The sequence below is a fragment of the Leuresthes tenuis genome, unplaced genomic scaffold, assembly GCF_036924035.1.
Source record: "Leuresthes tenuis unplaced genomic scaffold, fLeuTen1.0.hap1 SCAF_10, whole genome shotgun sequence".
In the NCBI taxonomy this organism is placed as follows: domain Eukaryota; kingdom Metazoa; phylum Chordata; class Actinopteri; order Atheriniformes; family Atherinopsidae; genus Leuresthes; species Leuresthes tenuis.
The window spans coordinates 25,880,093-25,896,491 of record NW_027325364.1 but is presented as its reverse complement, the minus strand read 5'-3'; the positions used below and the strand labels follow the sequence as shown (position 1 = coordinate 25,896,491).

At 45.3% G+C, this 16,399-nt stretch overlaps 4 non-coding genes across 4 annotated transcripts; 2 read left to right on the top strand and 2 right to left on the bottom strand.

Annotated features, from left to right (window-relative positions):
- The first annotated feature begins 11,698 nt into the window (after window positions 1-11,698).
- On the top strand, window positions 11,699-11,812 carry LOC140317430 (U5 spliceosomal RNA). The gene has a single exon (XR_011917745.1). It is a non-coding gene; the product is annotated as a U5 spliceosomal RNA (small nuclear RNA).
- Window positions 11,813-12,127: 315 nt separating this feature from the next.
- LOC140317029 (U2 spliceosomal RNA) lies at window positions 12,128-12,318 on the top strand. The gene has a single exon (XR_011917381.1). It is a non-coding gene; the product is annotated as a U2 spliceosomal RNA (small nuclear RNA).
- Window positions 12,319-14,942: 2,624 nt separating this feature from the next.
- Window positions 14,943-15,133, bottom strand: LOC140317078 (U2 spliceosomal RNA). Its single transcript, XR_011917426.1, has one exon. It is a non-coding gene; the product is annotated as a U2 spliceosomal RNA (small nuclear RNA).
- A 316-nt stretch (window positions 15,134-15,449) lies between these two features.
- On the bottom strand, window positions 15,450-15,563 carry LOC140317184 (U5 spliceosomal RNA). The gene has a single exon (XR_011917519.1). It is a non-coding gene; the product is annotated as a U5 spliceosomal RNA (small nuclear RNA).
- Between the last annotated feature and the right edge of the window lie 836 nt (window positions 15,564-16,399).

Sequence of the window (16,399 nt, the reverse complement as noted above, 5' to 3'; positions counted from 1 at the left end):
AGATATTCGAACCTTTTCTTAACTGCTTTTTTACAAACTTTGGTCGGACGTTCACACCTTCTTGCAGCCGAACACCTACGCTTCCGGTTTTGATAGTGTATATTCGGGCATACGAACCTTTTCTTACCCGCTTTTTACAAACCATGGTCGGACTTTCACACCTTCTCTTAGCTGAACAACTCCGCTCCCTCTTTTGATTGTGTACAGTCGGTTATTTTAACCTTTTCTTACCCGCTTTTTACCAACTATGATCGGACATTCACACCGTCTTACAGCGGAACACCTCCGCTCCCCTCTTTTGATGGTGTATGTTCGGGCATTCAGAACCATTTTCTTACCCGCTTTTTACAAACCAGGGTCGGACTTTCACACCTTTTAGTAGCCGAACAACTCCGCTCCCGCTATTGATTGTGTACAGTCGGGTATTTTAACCTTTTCCTTACCCGCTTTTTACAACTATGGTTGGACATTCACAACTGTCTTACAGCGGAACACCTCCTCTCCCGCTTATGATCATGTACGGTTGTGATATTCGAAAATTTACTTTCTTGTTTCAAAGCAATTATTGATGGACATTCAAACCTTCTTTTTGATGGTGTATAGTCGGGCTTTCGAGCCTTTTCTTCCCGGTTTTTACAAACCATGATCGGACTTTCAACATCTTGTAGCCGAACACATCCGCTCCCGCTATTGATTGTGTATAGTCGGGCATTCGAACCTTTTCTTACCCGCTTTTTACAAACTATGGTGGGACATTCAAACCTTCTTGTATCCGAAAACCTCCGCTCTCTCTTTTGATCATACATTGTTGGACATTCGCACCTTTTCTTACCGCTTTTTACAAACCATGGTCGGACTTTCACCACCTTCTTGTAGCCGAACACATCCGCTCCTGCTATTGATTGTGTACAGTCGGGTATTTTAACCTTTTCTTACCCGCTTTTTACCAACTATGGTCGGACATTCACACCTTCGTACAGCGGAACACCTCCGCTCCCTCTTTTGATGGTGTATGTTCGGGTATTCAAACCTTTTCTTACCCGCTTTTTCCAAACTATGGTCGGCTATTCACAGCTTCCTCTCCACCATACTTGTATGGTTGGATATTCACACCCACTTGCATCCGAAGACCTCTGCCCAAATTTTGTTGATATTTAGTCGGACATTCGCACCTTACCCGCTTTTGGCAAACTATTGCCTTCTTGCAGCCAAACACCTCTGATCTCGCTTTTGATGATGTAAGGTTGGGCATTCAGACCTTGCTTCACCTGCTTTTCACCAAATATAGTCGGACATTCACACCTTCTTGCAGCCGAACACTTCCGCTCCACCTTTTAGTGTTCTATCACACCTTTTTTTCACCGCATTTTATACATTATGGTCGGAAATTTTCAACCACTCTCATCCGAAGACCTCTCCTCCCGCTTTCTTTAATATATTTGAACTTTAGTCGGAGACATTCAAACCTTCTTGCAGCTGAACCACCTCCGCTCCCTGTTTTGATCATATATGGTCTGGCAATACTACCTTTTCTTACCCGTTTGTGAGTAATTATGGCTGGACATTCACACCTACTTGCAGCCGAACACAACCTCTCTCGCTTTTGATGATGTATGGACCGGCATTTTTACCTTTTCTAACACATTTTTCAGCAATTATGGTCGGAGATTCACACCTACTCACAGCCGAACAACTCCGCTCCCGCATTTGATGATGTATAGTCGGGCATTCTCACCCTTTCTCATCAGCTTTTTGCAAATTATGATCTGACATTCACACCTACTTGCAGTCGAAAAGCTCTGCTCCCGCTTTTGATTATGTTTGGTTGGATATTCGAACCTTTTCTTAACTGCTTTTTACATATTTTGGTTGGACGTTCACACCTTCTTGTAGCCGAACACTTCCACTCCTGCTTTTGATGATGTATTGGTTGGGCATTCACACCTTTTTTTTGCCCATTTTTCAGGAATTATGGGTGGACATTCACACCTTGCAGCTGAACACCTCCTATCCCACTTATGATCATGTGCGGTTTGATTTTGGAAAAGTTTCTTTCATGTTTTCTAGCAATTATTGATGGACATGTAGACCTTCTTGCAGCTGAACACCTCCGCTTCCGCTTTTGATCATACATTGTCAGGCATTCGCACCTTGTCTTACCCACTTTTTACAAACTTTAGTCGAACAGTCACACCTACTTGCAGCCGAACACAACCTCTCTCGCTTTTGATGATGTATGGACCGGCATTCTTACCTTTTCTAACACATTTTTCAGCAATTATGGTCGGAGATTCACACCTACTCACAGCCGAACAACTCAGCTCCCGCATTTGATGGTGTATAGTCGGGCATTCTCACCCTTTCTCATCAGCTTTTTGCAAATTATGATCTGACATTCACACCTACTTGCAGTCGAACAGCTCTGCTCCCGCTTTTGATTATGTTTGGTTGGATATTCGAACCTTTTCTTAACTGCTTTTTACAAACTTTGGTTGGACGTTCACACCTTCTTGTAGCCGAACACATGCACTCCTGCTTTTGATGATGTATGGTTGGGCATTCGCACCTTTTTTTTACCCATTTTTCAGGTATTATGGGTGGACATTCACACCTTCTTGCAGCTGAACACCTCCTCTCCCACTTATGATCATGTGTGGTTTGATTTTCGAAAATTTTCTTTCATGTTTTCTAGCAATTATTGATGGACATTTAGACCTTCTTGCAGCTGAACACCACCTCTCCCGATTTTGATGATGTATGGACCGGCATTTTTACCTTTTCTAACACATTTTTCAGCAATTATGGTCGGAGATTCACACCTACTCACAGCCGAACAACTCCGCTCCCGCATTTGATGATGTATAGTCGGGCATTCTCACCCTTTCTCATCAGCTTTTTGCAAATTATGATCTGACATTCACACCTACTTCCAGTTGAACAGCTCTGCTCCCGCTTTTGATTATGTTTGGTTAGATATTCGAACCTTTTCTTAACTGCTTTTTACAAACTTTGGTCGGACGTTCACACCTTCTTGCAGCCGAACACCTACGCTTCCGGTTTTGATAGTGTATATTCGGGCATACGAACCTTTTCTTACCCGCTTTTTACAAACCAAGGTCGGACTTTCACACCTTCTCTTAGCTGAACAACTCCGCTCCCTCTTTTGATTGTGTACAGTCGGGTAATTTAACCTTTTCTTACCCGCTTTTTACCATCTATGGTCGGACATTCACACCGTCTTACAGCGGAACACCTCCGCTCCCTCTTTTGATGATGTATGGTTAGGCATTCGCACCTTTTCTTACCCATTTTTCAGTAATTATGGGTAGACATTCACACCTTCTTGCAGCTGAACACCTCCTCTCCCGCTTATGATCATGTGCAGTTTGATATTCGAAAATTTTCTTTCATGTTTTCTAGCAATTATTGATAGACATTCAGACCGTCTTGCAGCTGAACACCTCCGCTCCCACTTTTGATGGTGTATAGTCGGGCTTTCGAGCCTTTTCTTCCCCGGTTTTTACAAATTATGGTTGGACATTCAGACCTTCTTGCAGCCGAAAACCTCCACTCCCTCTTTTGATCATACATTGTCGGGCATTCGCACCTTTTCTTACCCGCTTTTTACAAACCATGGTCGGACTTTCACACCTTTTAGTAGCCGAACAACTCCGCTCCCGCTATTGATTGTGTACAGTCGGGAATTTTAACCTGTTCTTACCCGCTTTTTACCAACTATGGTTGGACATTCACACCTTCTTACAGCAGAACACCTCCGCTCCCTGTTTTGATTATGTATGGTTTGACATTCGCACCTTCTCTCACCCGCCTTTTACTATGGTCGGCCATTCACAGCTTCCTCTCCACCATACTTGTATGGTGGGATATTCACACCCACTTGCATCCGAAGACCTCCGCCCCCACTTTTGTTGATATTTAGTCGGTCATTCGCACCTTACCCGCTTTTGGCAAACTATGGCCTTCTTGCAGCCAAACACCTCTGATCTCGCTTTTGATGATGTAAGGTTGGGCATTCAGACCTTGCTTCACCTGCTTTTCACCAAATATAGTCGGACATTCACACCCACTTGCATCCGAAGACCTCCGCCCCAAATTTTGTTGATATTTAGTCGGACATTCGCACCTTACCCGCTTTTGGCAAACTATGGCCTTCTTGCAGCCAAACACCTCTGATCTCGCTTTTGATGATGTAAGGTTGGGCATTCAGACCTTGCTTCACCTGCTTTTCACCAAATATAGTCGAACATTCACACCTTCTTGCAGCCGAACACTTCCGCTCCACCTTTTAGTGTTCTATCACACCTTTTTTTCACCGCATTTTATACATTATGGTTGGAAATTTTCAACCACTCTCATCCGAAGACCTCTCCTCCCGCTTTTGTTAATATATTTGAACTTTAGTCGGACATTCAAACCTTCTTGCAGCTGAACCACCTCCGCTCCCTGTTTTGATCATATATGGTCTGGCAATACTACCTTTTCTTACCCGTTTGTGAGTAATTATGGCTGGACATTCACACCTACTTGCAGCCGAACACAACCTCTCTCGCTTTTGATGATGTATGGACCGGCATTCTTACCTTTTCTAACACATTTTTCAGCAATTATGGTCGGAGATTCACACCTACTCACAGCCGAACAACTCCGCTCCCGCATTTGATGGTGTATAGTCGGGCATTCTCACCCTTTCTCATCAGCTTTTTGCAAATTATGATCTGACATTCACACCTACTTGCAGTCGAACAGCTCTGCTCCCGCTTTTGATTATGTATGGTTGGATATTCGAACCTTTTCTTAACTGCTTTTTACAAACTTTGGTTGGACGTTCACACCTTCTTGTAGCCGAACACATGCACTCCTGCTTTTGATGATGTATGGTTGGGCATTCGCACCTTTTTTTTACCCATTTTTCAGGTATTATGGGTGGACATTCACACCTTCTTGCAGCTGAACACCTCCTCTCCCACTTATGATCATGTGTGGTTTTATTTTCGAAAATTTTCTTTCATGTTTTCTAGCAATTATTGATGGACATTTAGACCTTCTTGCAGCTGAACACCACCTCTCCCGATTTTGATTATGTATGGACCGGCATTTTTACCTTTTCTAACACATTTTTCAGCAATTATGGTTGGAGATTCACACCTACTCACAGCCGAACAACTCCGCTACCGCATTTGATGGTGTATAGTCGGGCATTCTCACCCTTTCTCATCAGCTTTTTGCAAATTATGATCTGACATTCACACCTACTTCCAGTCGAACAGCTCTGCTCCCACTTTTGATTATGTTTGGTTAGATATTCGAACCTTTTCTTAACTGCTTTTTACAAACTTTGGTCGGACGTTCACAATATCTTGCAGCCGAACACCTCCGCTTCCGCTTTTGATGGTGTATATTCGGGCATACGAACCTTTTCTTACCCGCTTTTTACAAACCAAGGTCGGACTTTCACACCTTCTCTTAGCTGAACAACTCCGCTCCCTCTTTTGATTGTGTACAGTCGGGTAATTTAACCTTTTCTTACCCGCTTTTTACCATCTATGGTCGGACATTCACACCGTCTTACAGCGGAACACCTCCGCTCCCTCTTTTGATGATGTATGGTTAGGCATTCGCACCTTTTCTTACCCATTTTTCAGTAATTATGGGTAGACATTCACACCTTCTTGCAGCTGAACACCTCCGCTCCCACTTTTGATGGTGTATAGTCGGGCTTTCGAGCCTTTTCTTCCCCGGTTTTTACAAATTATGGTTGGACATTCAGACCTTCTTGCAGCCGAAAACCTCCACTCCCTCTTTTGATCATACATTGTCGGGCATTCGCACCTTTTCTTACCCGCTTTTTACAAACCATGGTCGGACTTTCACACCTTCTTGTAGCCGAACAACTCCGCTCCCGCTATTGATTGTGTACAGTCGGGTATTTTAACCTTTTCTTACCCGCTTTTTACCAACTATGGTTGGACATTCACACCGTCTTACAGCGGAACACCTCCGCTCCCTCTTTTGATGGTGTATGTTCGGGCACTCGAACCTTTTCTTACCCGCTTTTTACAAACTATGGTCAGACATTCAAACCTTCTTGTAGCGGAACACATCCACTCCTGCTTTTGATGATGGGTATTCAAACCTACTTGTTGCCCGCTTTTCATTAATTATGGGTGGACATACACACCTTGTCGCAGCCAAACACCTCCGCTCCCTGTTTTGATCATGTATGATTGGACATTCGCACCTTTTCTCACCCGCTTTTTACTATGGTCGGCCATTCACAGCTTCCTCTCCACCATACTTGTATGGTGGGATATTCACACCCACTTGCATCCGAAGACCTCCGCCCCCACTTTTGTTGATATTTAGTCGGTCATTCGCAGCTTACCCGCTTTTGGCAAACTATGGCCTTCTTGCAGCCAAACACCTCTGATCTAGTTTTTGATGATGTAAGGTTAGGCATTCAGACCTTGCTTCACCTGCTTTTCACCAAATATAGTCGAACAGTCACACCTTCTTGCAGCCGAACACTTCTGCTCCACCTTTTAGTGTTCTATGGGGTATTCACACCTTTTTTTTCACCGCATTTTATAGATTATGGTTGGAAATTCTCACCCACTCTTATCCGAAGACCTCTCCTCCTGCTTTGGTAAATATATAGTCGGGCATTCGAACCTTTTCTTACCCGCTTTTTACAAATTATGGTCGAACATTCACACCTACTTGCAGCCGAACACCTCCGCTCCCGCATTTGATGGTGTATAGTCGGGCATTCTCACCCTTTCTCATCAGCTTTTTGCAAATTATGATCTGACATTCACACCTACTTGCAGTCGAACAGCTCTGCTCCCACTTTTGATTATGTTTGGTTGGATATTCGAAACTTTTCTTCACTGCTTTTTACAAACTTTGGTTGGACGTTCACACCTTCTTGCAGCCGAACACCTCCGCTTCCGCTTTTGATGGTATATATTCGGGCATTCGAACCTTTTCTTACCCGCTTTTTACAAACCATGGTCGGACTTTCACACCTTCTTGTAGCCGAACAACTCCGCTCCCGCTATTGATTGTGTACAGTCGGGTATTTTAACCTTTTCTTACCCGCTTTTTGCCAATTACTGTTGGACATTCCCACCTTCTTACAGCGGAACACCTCCGCTCCCTCTTTTGATGGTGTATGTTCGGGCATTCGAACCTTTTCTTACCCGCATTTTACGAACTATGGTCGGACATTCAAAACTTCTTTTAGCCGAACACATCCACTCCTGCTTTTGATGATGTATGGTTGAGCATTCGCACCTTTTCTTACCCATTTTTTACAAACTATGGTCGGACATTCACACCTTCTTGCAGCTGAACACCTCCTCTCCCGCTTATGATGATGTGTGCTTTGATATTCGAAAATTTTCTTTCATGTTTTCTAGCAATTATTGATGGACATTCAGACCTTCTTGCAGCTGAACACCTCCGCTCCCGCTTTTGATGATGTATAGTCGGGCTTTCGAGCCTTTTCTTCCCCGGTTTTTACAAAATTATTGTTGGACATTCAGACCTTCTTGCAGCCGAAAACCTCCGCTCCCTCTTTTGATCATACATTGTCGGGCATTCGCACCTTCTCTTACCCGCTTTTTACAAACCAGGGTTGGACTTTCACACCTTTTAGTAGCCGAACAACTCCGCTCCCGCTATTGATTGTGTACAGTCGGGTATTTTCATCTTTTCTTACCCGCTTTTTACCAACTATGGTCAGACATTCATACCTTCTTACAGTGGAACACCTCCGCTCCCTCTTTTGATGGTGTATGTTCGGGCATTCGAACCTTTTCTTACCCGCTTTTTACAAACTATGGTCGGACATTAAAACCTTCTTGTAGCCGAACACATCCACTCCTGCTTTTGATGATGTATGGTTGGGCATTCGTACCTTTTCTTACCCATTTTGCAGTAATTATGGGTGGACATTCACACCTTTTTGCATTTTAACACCTCCTCTCCCGCTTATGATCATGTGCGGTTTGATATTCGAAAATTCTCTTCCATGTTTTCTAGCAATTATTGATGGACATTCAGACCTTCTTGCAGCTGAACACCTCCGCTCCAGCTGTTGATGGTGTATAGTCGGGCTTTCGAGCCTTTTCTTCCCCGATTTTTACAAATTATGGATGGACATTCAGACCTTCTTTCAGCTGAAAACCTCCGCTCCCTCTTTTGATCATACATTGTCGGGCATTCGCACCTTTTCTTACCTGCTTTTTCAATTCATGGTCGGACTTTGACACCTTTTAGTAGCGGAACAACTCTGCTCCCGCTATTGATTGTGTACAATAGGGTATTTTAACCTTTTCTTACCCGCTTTTTGCCAATTACTGTTGGACATTCCCACCTTCTTACAGCGGAACACCTCCGCTCCCTCCTTTGATGGTGTATGTTCGGGCATTCGAACCTTTTCTTACCCGCTTTTTACAAACTATGGTCAGACATTCAAACCTTCTTGTAGCCGAACACATCCACTCCTGCTTTTGATGATGGGTATTCAAACCTACTTGTTGCCCGCTTTTCATTAATTATGGGTGGACAAACACACCTTGTCGCAGCCAAACACCTCCGCTCCCTGTTAGGATCATGTATGGTTGGGCATTCGTACCTTTTCTTACCCATTTTGCAGTAATTATGGGTGGACATTCACACCTTCTTGCATTTGAACACCTCCTCTCCCGCTTATGATCATGTGCGGTTTGATATTCGAAAATTCTCTTCCATGTTTTCTAGCAATTATTGATGGACATTCAGACCTTCTTGCAGCTGAACACCTCCGCTCCAGCTGTTGATGGTGTATAGTCGGGCTTTCGAGCCTTTTCTTCCCAGATTTTTACAAAATATGGATGGACATTCAGACCTTGTTTCAGCCGAAAACCTCCGCTCCCTCTTTTGATCATACATTGTCGGGCATTCGCACCTTTTCTTACCCGCTTTTTACAAACCATGGTCGGACTTTCACACCTTTTAGTAGCGGAACAACTCTGCTCCCGCTATTGATTGTGTACATTCGGGTATTTTAACCTTTTCTTACCTGCTTTTTGCCAACTATGGTCGGACATTCACACCTTCTTACAGCGGAACACCTCCGCTCCCTCCTTTGATGGTGTATGTTCGGGCATTCGAACCTTTTCTTACCCGCTTTTTACAAACTATGGTCAGACATTCACACCTTCTTGCAGCCGAACACTTCCGTTCTACCTTTTAGTGTTCTATGGGGTATTCACACCTTTTTTTTCACCGCATTTTATAGATTATGGTTGTAAATTCTCACCCACTCTTATCCGAAGACCTCTCCTCCTGCTTTGGTTAATATATAGTCGGGCATTCGAACCTTTTCTTACCCGCTTTTTACAAATTATGGTCGAACATTCACACCTACTTGCAGCCGAACACCTCCGCTCCCGCTTTTGATGGTGTATAGTCGGGCTTTCGAGCCTTTTCTTCCCCGGTTTTTACAAATTATGGTTGGACATTCAGACCTTGCAGCCGAAAACCTCCGCTCCCTCTTTTGATCATACATCGTCAGGCATTCGCACCTACTTGCAGCCGAATACTTCCGCTCCACCTTTTAGTGATGTATGGTTGGCATTTGCACCTTTTCTTACCCTTTCTTACCCTACTGATTGCTTAAGATTAAGTTGTTTTTTCTCAAACTACAACATTTTTTTAATTGTTGAAACTTGATTTGAAGTGGATAAATAAGGAGGACAAACAGTTTTGAGTCAGGCTGATAGAAGGAATTAATTTTATAGCAAAATCTGTATTTCGTCATATGTCGAGAGATGCTTATTGCTGAAGAAGTACAAAGTACAACGTTGTTTATCGTTGAAACTTGATTAGACATGAATAAATATGAAGGACAAAGCAGTCTTAACTTGGTTAGAGTTAAGGTTTTATAGGAGAATCCGAATTCGTGCATAACTCGTAAAATAGAGCTTATTTTCGGATTCCTGAAGAATGAGTCTGGTTCTTTCTCATAATACAAAGTTTGTTGTTTATTGTTGAAACTTCATCAGAAGTGAAGAAATAAATGAATGCCTATCAACAAATGTGGGATCTAAACTCTAGTGCTTCCTCTAAAATAATTTCCTTTCTCAATTCAGAAATGTGTGTGTGTAAGTTACAACACCCGTGACACCAAAACGGCTTTCTTTTCTCTCTTTTCTCTACACTCTGCACTGTGAGAACACACACCAAATCAGAAAGGCTTTTTTCTCTCTTTTCTACATTATGGACTGTGGGGACACAAAACCGCTCTCTCTTTTTTTTTTTTATTGTGTGCCAGGGCGTTGTCTCACGTATTAGATTATGCTTAAGATACGAATGGGTTTATCAGTCACATCAGAATCCATACATACTGATCCTCCCGTAATAAAATGGTCGGATCTTATCAAACACACTTTGTTTCTTGTGACAATCAAGTCAGCGAAACAGCGTATACACGTCAAGACACTAAATCAAGTTTGCCACAAGAACTCATAAGTTTGGCAGTATTGCTCTGCCGTCAGCAATCATACACCCATTTTATTTTCGTGAGACATGTTCAGGCACCTGTTCATCTACTGTTCTATCACTATGAATTAGTTTATCTATTATCAATAAGGATACTTCTACAACTACTATCAAAGTATGTCCCGACTTCTTATGTTGTCAGTTGCTATATATGAATAAGTGGGTAGCTACTGACAAGCATTAAGCATGTCACACAGCCCAAACATATAACATTTCAGGACACACCACACAGTTAACAACCACCGTGAAGTGTCAAAGCCCAAACATGTAACATTCAACAGGACACATCCACAACACATTCAAATCAAACAGTCAGACAACATACAAGAACATATACCCCAGCCGGCATTGCTCCCTGCCTATTTTCCTACAGCTCACTATGTGTGCGCACACCTTTATTCACAAACTCTTCAACTTATACTCTTTTACCGAAGCTGCTACAGCTCGATTGGCCGAATACCGAATAATCCTAATTCGGTGAATTTGACATCTGCCTTACATGTAACAGATTAGCGGTTTAGCAGTTTTAATTTAGTTTGAGTGAAGGAATTCATTTTATAGCAAAATCCGAAATCGTGAAGAACTCATGAAAGTAAGCTTATTCTCGGATTCCTGAAACTTTAGATTTGCTATTTCTTTTACTGCAAAGTACAACGTTGGTTTTTTTGTTTAAATCTTTCAAGACATGGTAAATATGAAGGACAAAGCAGTTTTAACATAGTTTGAGTGAAGGAATTCATTTTATTGATAAAATCCCAAGAGTCTGCTGAGAAAAGAGAGTGAATGCAAAGTAGACTTTAACACGGCTCTGGGAGCGAGCCGAGTGCGGGCTAACCGGGAGAATTGCTTGAAAGAAACGCGACACCGAATGAGCGGTCAGAACAAAGCCTCAATACGGTTTTCCCGTGGTGTTTTTGTTGCTGCCTTGTCTTTTGCACAGAGTAAAAGACAAGGCAGCCATCGAATAGGGTCCGATTGTTCCTACTTGGTCAGCCGAGGAGCAAGGGGGGGGGGGGGGGGGGGGGGGGGTGGGGGGGGGGGGGAGCAAGCGTTTCAACCAAGCAAAGCTCACCATGGGGAAGGTGGCTATGCCAACTAGCCTGATGCCCTGCTCCCGCAGTGACGGATAATCGTACTCTGGTTTCTCTTCATAACGTACAAGTCTTTCACCTTTTGCTAAAGACTTCTGTGGAGAGCAGCACTAATGAGTTGTTTCTATTTTTGGCAGGCTTTACCTTTGCGGGTGAAGCCCTTTCTGTCTGTGCAAAAGAAATCTTGTTACTGTGCAGAGTGACTTCTCTGAGTAGAGTCGCCTTACTTGTTGCGACTGTGCCGATGTTCGAAGCTGGAGTGCAAAGTTGTTGCTTGAATGGTGCTTGCTGGAGCGTGCGGGAGTGCAAAGTTATACCATTTAAAAGGCTGAAGAGTGCTCAGTGCAGCGGGTGGGCGGAGGTGCAAAGTGACACTCTGGCCACCTATGGCCATAAAAAGAACAGGGGTGTTAGCGGACAAGTGCGCATTGTGCCAGGAAGGGCCCTCGGACGTGAACCAGTGGACAGTTGTCGCTTCTCGACCTTTTGGCTAAGATCAAGTGTAGTATCTGTTCTTATCAGTTTAATATCTGATATGTCCTCTATACGAGGACTACATATTAAATGGATTTTTAGCAATAGGAGTTGAAAAAGTAGCTTGCTCCGTTCACTCCAAGCATTGACCCCGTACTGCAGTGCCGCTGGGAACGGTGCGCTCTTCTCTACTCTTGTGAAAAAGCAAACAGCGGTGCAGGATGCAAGTTTCAGGGAGCCCAAGATGAAACTTTCTTTTAGTCTGCTGAGAAAAGAGAGTGAATGCGATGTAGACTTTAACCCGGCTATGGGAGCGAGCCGAGTGTCGGCTAACCGGGAGAATTGCTTGAAAGAAACGCCATACCAAATGAGCGGTCAGAACAAAGCCTCAATACGGTGTTCCCGTTGTGTTTTTGTTGCTGCCGCTGTTTGCTTTTTCACAAGAGCGCACCTGTTGAGGGGGGCTCTGGGGGGGCCTGGGTGATGGTGGGTCTCAGGCCCGGGCTGCTGCGACTGGTGTGACCGGGTGGTTTGTTTGTTTGTTTTTTGTTGTTGTTTGTTTGTTTTTTGTAGAGGTCCTCCGGAGAGGGGTTGGGTTGAGTGGGGTGGGGCGGGATGGGTACCTTCTGGGGGTACAGTAGCTCCCAGAATATGGTCGCTGCAGGCCCCGAGCCTGGTGGACATCAGGCCCTCCTGTCCTGTGTTGGCTCCCTGGTAGCGGGGATGCCTATTGCAGCCAGTCCCTGGCTGCCCCCAGTGTATATCCCCATTCTCCCTTCTGGCTCCTGTACACAGCACACACTCACACATGAAGGGTTTTGGGGTGGGGTGTAGTGGACTCTGCAGTAGTTGCACTCTGCAGTTCCCACCCCTGTTTTAATTACACCTTAGACATTACTACTTATCAAACACACTCACACACACACATTAGGTCTTGGGGGGTGGTTACACTGAGTGGCATCTGGTGGGCGGGGCTCTTTGGGTATGTAGGCTGCCCAGAGGGCCACGCTCCCAGTTCTACAAGTTTGGCTGCCCCTCAATTTTAATTGCTCACTATTAGAAAATATTGAAGAGCCAGAAGGGTGAGGGGAGGGGTCTTCTTCGCACACCCCTGCTTCCTGGTTGCTGCTCGGGGCGGGAGGGGCCAGGAGGATTAATTAATTGTTCTGCTGGTTTGGGGTCTGTGGTGGCTGGGGGGCTGCTGGCCCCCTGGTGTGCCCGCTGCACTACACCCCAGCGGAGTCGAGGGAGGGAGGACGTGTGGATGTATGGGACATGAAAGTGTGTGTGGTAATGATTGGGCCTGGATCTTGGACTTGCTGTCGCCTGGCCTGCCTGTGCTTCTCCCGATGGGGGGGGCGGCGTGGCCTCTCTCCGCTGCTCGCGACTTCACCCACCTGTGGGCACGTCTTGACTCCCAGGGCACTTGGCCAGGGGTGCTGGGGCAGGCGCTGACCCACTGTGTGGCTGTCTGGGGCGCTTGGCCCTCCTGGGTATTGGGTGGGGCCTCTGTCGGGGGGTTTGGGGGCGCTCGGGCTCCTGGGGCCCGGATCAAGTGCATGGCCCATGTCTGGGCGGCTGGGGCTTGGCGACGTCGGTGGGCTGTTGCCCCTGGCTCCCGGAGGGCCTCTGCCCTATGCTTATGGGGGCTCTTTCCGGGGGCTTCCTCTGCAGTCTTCTGGGTGGATGCGTGGTTGCCCCTGCGGTGGGCTTCCTGGGTTCTGTGCTCTGTGGGGGCTGCTGGTGGCCTGGGTCTTGTGGCCCTCTCTGCCTGCTTCTGATTGCTTGGGGGGGCTGTGGATTGTGGCCCTGTACGCTTATACACTCATAACTAAGCACGGTTATCATGTAGGTCCTGTGCCATGGGTGTTGCATGTTCTCACACACACACAACCACATTCATTAGTCCAGTAGCATGGTCGCTAAGCAGTTGATGTATTATCATGTCGTCTCAGGTCATCTATATCCACAGCTGTGTTGTATGCGATGTATGTTCTGTTTTTCTCTTCTTTCCTCTTCTTCTTTCCTTGTCCCCCGGTCCGGTTCAGTTCTATTACATATCATATATTGTAAACAGAAATAAATAAATGGGCATCAAGGGGAGCTTTACATTTATAAAACTTCCCTTGGCAAAGCAAATCTGTTTGGCATCAAAGGTATTCAGACTACAATTCTGCTGCCATAATGCTGAACACGATAAGGGGAAAAAAAAAAAAGTAAAGAAGACAGTTCTGCCGAAAGCCAGGGACTAGACCTGTTCTAAGTTCTGTACTTTTTAAAAGGGAGCCAACACAGGACAGGAGGGCCTGATGTCCACCAGGCTCGGGGCCTGCAGCGACCATATTCTGGGAGCTACTGTACCCCCAGAAGGTACCCATCCCGCCCCACCCCACTCAACCCAACCCCACTCCGGAGGACCTCTACAAAAAACAAACAAACAACAACAAAAAACAAACAAACAAACCACCCGATCACACCAGTCGCAGCAGCCCGGGCCTGAGACCCACCATCACCCAGGCCCCCCCAGGCCCCCCCTCAACAGGTGCGCTCTTGTGAAAAAGCAAACAGCGGCAGCAACAAAAACACAACGGGAACACCGTATTGAGGCTTTGTTCTGACCGCTCATTTGGTATGGCGTTTCTTTCAAGCAATTCTCCCGGTTAGCCCGCACTCGACTCGCTCCCAGAGCCGTGTTAAAGTCTACTTCGCATTCACTCTCTTTTCTCAGCAGACTAAAAGAAAGTTTCATCTTGGGCTCCCTGAAACTTGCATCCTGCACCGCTGTTTGCTTTTTCACAAGAAGGAGTAGAGAGAGAGCGCACCGTTCCCAGCGGCACTGCAGTACGGGGTCAATGCTTGGAGTGAACGGAGCAAGCTACTTTTTCAACTCCTATTGCTAAAAATCCATTTAATATGTAGTCCTCGTATAGAGGACATATCAGATATTAAACTGATAAGAACAGATACTACACTTGATCTTAGCCAAAAGGCCGAGAAGCGACAACTGTCCACTGGTTCACGTCCGAGGGCCCTTCCTGGCACAATGCGCACTTGTCCGCTAACACCCCTGTTCTTTTTATGGCCATAGGTGGCCAGAGTGTCACTTTGCACCTCCGCCCACCTGCTGCACTGAGCACTCTTCAGCCCTTTTAAATGGTATAACTTTGCACTCCCGCACGCTCCAGCAAGCACCATTCAAGCAACAACTTTGCACTCAAGCTTCGAACATCGGCACAGTCGCAACAAGTAAGGCGACTCTACTCAGAGAAGTCACTCTGCACAGTAACAAGATTTCTTTTGCACAGACAGAAAGGGCTTCACCCGCAAAGGTAAAGACTGCCAAAAATAGAAACAACTCATTAGTGCTGCTCTCCACAGAAGTCTTTAGTAAAAGGCGAAAGACTTGTACGTTATGAAGAGAAACCAGAGTACGATTATCCGTCACTGCGGGAGCAGGGCATCAGGCTAGTTGGCATAGCCACCTTCCCCATGGTGAGCTTTGCTTGGTTGAGACGCTTGCTTCCCCCCCCCCCCCCCCCCCCCCCCCCCCCCCCTTGCTCCTCGGCTGACCAAGTAGGAACAATCGGGCCCTATTCGATGGCTGCCTTGTCTTTTACTCTGTGCAAAAGACAAGGCAGCAACAAAAACACCACGGGAAAACCGTATTGAGGCTTTGTTCTGACCGCTCATTTGGTGTCGCGTTTCTTTCAAGCAATTCTCCCGGTTAGCCCGCACTCGGCTCGCTCCCAGAGCCGTGTTAAAGTCTACTTCGCATTCACTCTCTTTTCTCAGCAGACTTTTGGGATTTTATCAATAAAATGAATTCCTTCACTCAAACTATGTTAAAACTGCTTTGTCCTTCATATTTACCATGTCTTGAAAGATTTAAACAAAAAAACCAACGTTGTACTTTGCAGTAAAAGAAATAGCAAATCTAAAGTTTCAGGAATCCGAGAATAAGCTTACTTTCATGAGTTCTTCACGATTTCGGATTTTGCTATAAAATGAATTCCTTCACTCAAACTAAATTAAAACTGCTAAACCGCTAATCTGTTACATGTAAGGCAGATGTCAAATTCACCGAATTAGGATTATTCGGTATTCGGCCAATCGAGCTGTAGCAGCTTCGGTAAAAGAGTATAAGTTGAAGAGTTTGTGAATAAAGGTGTGCGCACACATGGTGAGCTGTAGGAAAATAGGCAGGGAGCAATGCCGACTGGGGTATATGTTCTTGTATGTTGTCTGACTGTTTGATTTGAATGTGTTGT